The sequence below is a fragment of the Rutidosis leptorrhynchoides genome, chromosome 1 (assembly GCF_046630445.1).
Source record: "Rutidosis leptorrhynchoides isolate AG116_Rl617_1_P2 chromosome 1, CSIRO_AGI_Rlap_v1, whole genome shotgun sequence".
NCBI classification, from domain to species: Eukaryota; Viridiplantae; Streptophyta; class Magnoliopsida; order Asterales; family Asteraceae; genus Rutidosis; species Rutidosis leptorrhynchoides.
Window position 1 is genome coordinate 596,453,914 of NC_092333.1, and position 7,373 is coordinate 596,461,286.

Here is a 7,373-nt window from a genome sequence, read left to right on the forward strand (position 1 = left end):
AATTTTCGTATGCTTCATGTCTTAATTCTTCTAATTCGTTTAGTTGACTTAACCGTAGACGTCCAGCTTTATGTAAATCAAGATTACATGTCTTCAAAGCCCAAAATGCTTTGTGTTCAATTTCTACTGGAAGATGACATGCTTTTCCATAAACGAGTTTAAAAGGTGTGGTTCCAATTGGAGTTTTGTAGGCTGTTCTAAAAGCCCAGAGTGCATCCTCTAATTTAATGGACCATTCCTTCGGATTTGATCCTACAGTTTTTTCTAGAATACGTTTTAAAGCTCAGTTGGTATTTTCAACTTGTCCACTTGTTTGTGGATGATATGCAGTGGAGATTTTATGAGTTACTCCATATCTTTTAAGAACTTTCTCAAGTTGATTATTACAGAAATGAGTTCCCCGATCACTTATTAAAGCTTTCGGTGTCCCAAACCTTGCAAAAAGACGTTTTAAAAAGTTGACTACAACTCGTGCATCGTTAGTTGGGAGAGCTTGTGCTTCCGCCCATTTAGATACATAATCAATGGCTACGAGAATATAGAGATTATTATGAGATTTTGGAAATGGACCCATAAAGTCAATACCTCAAAGGTCAAATACTTCACATACTTGAATGACATTTTGTGGCATTTCATCACGTTGACTTATTTTTTCGGCCCTTTGACAAGCATCACAGGATTTGCAAAGAAGGTGTGCGTCTTTGTAAATTGTAGGCCAATAGAATCCAGCATCATAAACTTTTCTTGCTGTTAGTTGAGGCCCATAATGCCCTCCTGTTGGTCCTGTGTGACAATGGTTTAAAATTTTACTAGCTTCATCCCCGAATACACATCGGCATTATTCCATCGGGACAACTTTTAAACAGATGTGGATCTTCCCAGAAATAGTGTTTTATATCACTAAAGAATTTCTTTCGTTTTTGGTACGACAATCCTTTTTCAAGGAATCCACATACTAAGTAGTTTGCATAGTCTGCAAACCATGGAATTTCATTATAATCTATCTTCAATAGATATTCATCAGGAAAGTTGTCTTGTATGGCCGATTCATTTAGAACTTCTAATTCGGGATTTTCAAGACGAGAAAGATGATCAGCGGCGAGATTTTCTTCTCCTCTTTTATCTCGGATTTCAATATCGAACTCTTGTAAGAGTAAGATCCAATGGATTAATCTTGGTTTGGCATCTTGTTTCGAAAATAGGTATCTGAGAGCAGAATGGTCGGTATAGACCACCGTTTTTGCTAGAACGAGATATGAACGAAATTTGTCAAAAGCAAAGACAATAGCAAGGAGTTCTTTTTCAGTAGTTGTATAATTTGTTTGTGCTCCTTGTAACGTCTTACTAGCATAATATATAGGTTGAAATCGTTTTTCAATCATTTGTCCTAAAACAGCTCCCATTGCAAAATCACTTGCATCGCACATTAGTTCAAACGGTAGATTCCAATTTGGTGTTATCATGATCGGCGCATTAGTAATTTTCTCTTAAAGAATATTAAAAGATTTGATGCATTCATCTGAAAAGATGAATGGAGCATCTTTTTCTAGGAGTTTATTCATAGGAGTGGCAATTTTAGAAAAATCTTTTATGAAACGTCGGTAAAAACCTGCATGCCCTAGAAAACTCCTAACTCCTCTAACATTGGTGGGATGTGGAAGTTTAGCAATTACATCTACTTTAGCTCTATCCACTTCAATTCCTTCCTTTGAAATTTTATGACCAAAAACGATGCCTTCTTTAACCATGAAATGGCATTTCTCCCAATTAAGTACTAGATTTGATTGTTCGCATCTAATAAGCATTCGTTCAAGATTAACTAAACATTATTCAAATGTATCACCGGAGACTGAAAAGTCATCCATGAAAACTTCCATGCATTCTTCTATCATGTCGTGAAAAATTGCCATCATGCACCTTTGAAAGGTTGCAGGGGCGTTGCAAAGTCCAAATGGCATGCGTTTGTAAACAAAAGTACCATAAGGGCAAGTGAATGTGGTTTTCTCTTGATCTTCGGGTGCTATTGGAATTTGAAAATATCCGGAAAAACCATCAAGAAAATAATAGTAACTGTTTCCGGCTAATCTTTCCAACATTTGATCAATGAAAGGTAAGGGAAAGTGATCTTTTCTGGTGGCGTCATTTAATTTTCTATAATCAATACACACACGCCATCCTGTTACATTTCTAGTAGGAATAAGCTCATTTTTCTCATTTGTAATGATAGTCATGCCACCCTTCTTAGGCACGCATTGAACTGGGCTTACCCATGGACTATCAGAGATTGGATAAATTAAACCTGCATCTAGCAGTTTAATTATTTCTTTTTTTACAACATCTTGCATATTAGGATTTAGTCTTCGTTGGCGTTGCACATACGTTTTATGATCTTCTTCCATAAGGATTTTATGTGTGCAATACGAAGGACTTATTCCTTTAATATCATGAATCTTCCATGCAATGGCTGGTTTATGAGCTTTCAACACAGAAATGAGTTGTGATTTCTCATTTTCAGTAAGAGAAGACGATATTATTACAGGTAATTCAGATTCACCATGTAAATAAGCGTATTCCAAATGGTTTGGAAGTGGCTTTAACTCTAATGTCGGAGGTTCTTCTATCGATGATTTATATCGATATCTGTCTTCTTCTTTAGCATTTGAATTTCTTCTGTTGTTGGTTCATATCCATTAGCCATTAGTGTAGCTAACATTTCAACTTCATCAATTGGTTCAGTTCCTTCTCCTAAAGAACATTCTCCTGTTCCTTGTAATTCTGGAAATTCTTCTAATAATTCTGCATGTGAATCTATAGTTTGAATATAATAACATGTATCATCTGCAGATTGCGGTTGTTGCATTGCTCTATCAACTGAAAAGGTAACACTCTCGTCCTCTATACTTAGGGTCAATTTTTTTACCAAACACGTCTATCATTGCTTTAGCCGTGTTTAAGAATGGTCTTCCTAATATGAGAGGAACTTGAGAATCTTCTTCCATGTCCAGAACAACAAAATCTACTGGAAATACTAAAGTACCAACTTTAACTAGCATGTTCTCCATTATCCCTCTAGGATATTTTATTGATCGATCGGCTAGTTGTATACTTATTCTTGTTGGTTTCAATTCTCCAAGGTCTAGTTTAGTGTATAGTGAATACGGCATTAAATTTATACTAGCACCTAAGTCTGCTAATGCTTCTATTGAACTAAGACTACCCAGAAAACATGGAATTGTGAAACTTCCTGGATCAGATAATTTTTCTGGTATCTTATTCAACAGTACTGAAGAACAATTAGCATTCATAGTAATAGCCGAGAGTTCTTCCATTTTCTTTCTATTCGTGATTAGATCTTTCAAGAATTTAGCATATCTAGGCATTCCTGAAATCACATCAATGAAAGGAAGATTTACATTTATCTGTTTAAACATATCCAAGAATTTGGATTGCTCGGCTTCAAGTTTTTCTTTTTTCATTTTACTTGGGTAAGGAAGTGGTGGTTGGTATGGTTTAACATAAGGTTTAGCCTTAACTATGTTATCCTCATTAACCTTTTCAACTACCGGTTCTTTTTCCTTATCTTGATCAGGTTGTGGTTCTTGTGGAGTAGGAATAGCTTCATCAGAAGTTACAGGTATTTCAGGTGGTTTAAGTGTTGTACCACTTCTTGTGATAATGGCTTTAGCTGTTTCATTCCGGGGGTTAGCATTTGTATCACTAGGTAAACTTCCCGGTTTTCTTTCATCTATTAACCTTGCTAGGTTACTTACTTCTTGTTCCAAATTTTGAATAGAAGCTTGTTGATTTCTAAATGCTTGAACATTTTGTTCATTAGTTTGTTTCTGAGATATGAAAAACTGCGTTTGATTTTCAACTAGCTTTGTCATCATATCTTCTAAATTCGGCTTTTTATCATCGGGTTGTGGTGGTTTGTTTTGAAAATTAGGTCTTTGCTGGTTGTAAGTATTATTGGATACTTGTTGATTGCTAGGACCTTGTTGGTTGTTGTATGGAATATTTCGATTATAATTCTGGTTTTGATTGTAGATCGGTCTTGGCGGTTGATAATTATTCTGATAATTATTTCCAGGCCTTTGGTTTAGATATGAAATATTATCTCTTTGTTCCATTGTTAGTTCAATACTGAGACAATCTTTTGTCAAATGTGGTCCTCCACACTGCTCACAACTAATTCGTATTGAGTGGATATCTTTAGTCATCTTTTCCATTCGTCTCTCGACAGCATCTATCTTTACAGAAATGGAATCTAAGTCATGGCTAGAATCGGCTCTAGCTGCTTTAGATGATCTAACGATATCTTTTTCTTGGTGCCACTCATATGAGTGGGAAGCAGTGTTATCAATAATTTTGTAAGCATCAGTTTCGGTTTTTTTCATAATAGAACCACCAGCTGCTATATCGATGTCTTTTCTTGTAGTGATGTTGCATCCTTGGTAGAATATTTGTACTATTTGACAGGTGTCTAAACCATGTTGCGGACATCCTCTTAATAACTTTCCAAATCTTTTCCATGCCTCATATAGAGTTTCATTCGGTTTCTGTGTGAACGTAACAATTTTTCCTTGAAGTCTTACGGCTTTAGATGCAGGAAAGAATTGTTTAAGAAATTTTTCAACTAAAACATCCCATGTATCAATCGCCCCTTCAGGTAACGATTCCAACCAATCTTTAGCTTCTCCCTTTAAAGTCTAGGGAAATAACATGAGATATATCTGTTCATCCTCACCTTCTCTTATTTTAAATAGTGTGCAGATCCTATTAAAGGTACGAAGATGTTCGTTTGGATCTTCCTTCGGCGCACCACTAAATTGGCATTGATTAGTCACCATATGTAGAATTTGTCCTTTGATTTCATAATCTGGCGCATTAATGTCTGGATGAGTAATTGCGTGACCTTGGCCAGTGCGTTTAGCTCTCATTCGGTCTTCCATGCTTAAAGGTTCCAGATTCTCCATAATTGAATTTGTTGAATCGGAATCACTAGAGGATTCTGATTTAATGGTTCGTTCCTCAACAATCTCTGTTTGAATGATTGGTGGTTCCGGAGAAAAAATTAATGGTTCAGGATCTACGAATCGTCCCTGAATATTTTTCGGATTCTCAATTGTGAGATCGGGTTCAAAAAATAGATTATCGGAAATTTGAATTGTAGTACTTGGTCGACTGGATGACGATTCTAAAGAAAAATCAACGGCGGTAATATTTGCTAAATGTCTTGATCTAGTTACAGGTGGTGAACGTACAAAAGGTGGTGAACGTCTTGCTCGGTGCATTCACTGAATATCCTATTAGTTTTTAAAAGGAAAGAAAAATTATATAAGTTATCCAGTTAATAGACTTTTCTGATTTTGCCCACGTTTCGAATAGCCAAAAGATGCAGCAGAGGGGCAGGATTCGTTTGGTCTCAATATAATTGAGGACTGTTTGGCTCCAATAACCCGGTCCACGTACAAATCCAACTATTACTACGAACCATAAAATTTTGATGTCTATCAATTTAACCACTTAAAATAAATTTTCGTAATTTTAAGAAATTTAGATAAGAAGTAGAGAAAATTCTAAGTCCTAAAAACTAGAATAGCGAGAAATAAGAAAGAAAAAGAGCGCGTCGAAAAAGAAAAGGGTTGAAAAATAAAAGGCGTCGAAAAATAAGAAATAATAAAAAAATGACTTATAGAACTTAAAGACACTCGACTAACCCAACCTTATTACTATCACTAACTTAAAATTATAATCGCAAATTGAGATTACTAATTGGAGTGATAATTGATACATAGGTAAAAGGCGTCGAAAAATAAAAATAAGAAAGTAGCGCGTTGAAACTTAAAAAGGCACTAAAAACTAAAAATTAAAAGTTGCTTATAAAAATATTAAAGCTTACAAGTAAAACTATATCCCAAATGGCAATATCTTAAAAAGGAACTAAAACTTAAAAAGGCGTCGCAAAATTCTAAAGCACCTAAATCTTAGTCTAAAGAAAACGCACTTAAGGGGTTTTACGGCAAAGCCTAAAAATCTAGAAATAAAAATAACTATGGCAAAAACTATGTTTTAAAACTAAAAATGAGAGAAAAATATAAATATTATGCTAAAACAAATAAAAAGGGACAAAATATAAAAATAAACTAAAAGTTATAAAAAGTACAATTTTTATAAAAATATTATTTTTATATTATTTATTTTATAAAACTATTAGTTTTTATATATTAATAAAACTAAATAAACTAATTAAACAAAATAATAATAACTTAAATTAAGTAATTAAAAACTAAAAACCTAATTAGGGTTTAAGATTAATAATAATAATAATTATCCCGTAATTAATGCTGTTAGGGTTTCTGTGTCACCCGTGTCAGACGGCTCCGCGAGTCGCGATGTTTCCAGTTAAAAACCCCCGCAAGTCGCGGGATTTGTATTTTTAAACGTGTACCAGGCTAAAATCATTCGGTTTCTGTTTTTTATTTATATTTTTATATATATTTTTTTTATTTTTTTTATTTTTCTGTTTTTAATTTAATTAAAATATTTATATAATTTAAATAAAACTTATCTTTAAAAACTAAGATAGAAATAAAATACTTTATAACAATCTAAAAAAATAGATTTATATATATTTATATTTTTTTCGGTTTTTTTAAAAAAAAAATTATATTTTAAATAAACACAAACTATTTAAATAAAACTTATATTTTTTATAAAATAAAAATAAAGAAACTTTATAAAACTTAAATATTTAACAAACTCTTAAAAATATTTATATTTTTCTTTTTCTTTTTATATTTTTGAATATTTAAAACGTATTTTTACAAAAGCGTATTTTTTTATATTAGTAAACTAAAAATAAATTTTTTTTATATTAGCGTTGCGCTTCCGGCTTTTAAGCTAGATGTTCCCCGGCAGCGGCGCTAAAAATATTTGATGTTATGCGAGGTGTATATAAAATAGCTTAAATTTTACTAGGAAATACTATTAAATACGATACAATTTTACACAAGATATTTATTTATTTATTGAATGGATATACTTAAACCTTGCTACAACACTTATAGGCAGTGTACCTAATCGTACAGTAGTGTAGTTTTTACTAAGTCCGGTTCGTTCCACAGGGAAAAAAAATCTTTAAACAAAGCTTAACGCTATATTAGTTTTATTTTATAAAAATACAAATATATATATAAGTAATATTATTATTATAAAGGGGGATTTTTACCGTTTAATGACCGATTTGTCGATTTTAAAAACTTTAGTCGCAGTTAAAACCTGATGTAAAATAATAAAAATAAATATAACTTAATTTAAAGCGTAAAGTAAATAACAATAATGAAATTGCGATAAATAAAAGTGCGATAAAT

General features: G+C 32.7%; 1 non-coding gene across 1 annotated transcript; it reads left to right on the forward strand.

Moving 5' to 3' along the window:
* Window positions 1-4,485: 4,485 nt before the first annotated feature.
* On the forward strand, window positions 4,486-4,592 carry LOC139886963 (small nucleolar RNA R71). Its single transcript, XR_011772819.1, has one exon. It is a non-coding gene; the product is annotated as a small nucleolar RNA R71 (small nucleolar RNA).
* Window positions 4,593-7,373: the final 2,781 nt, after the last annotated feature.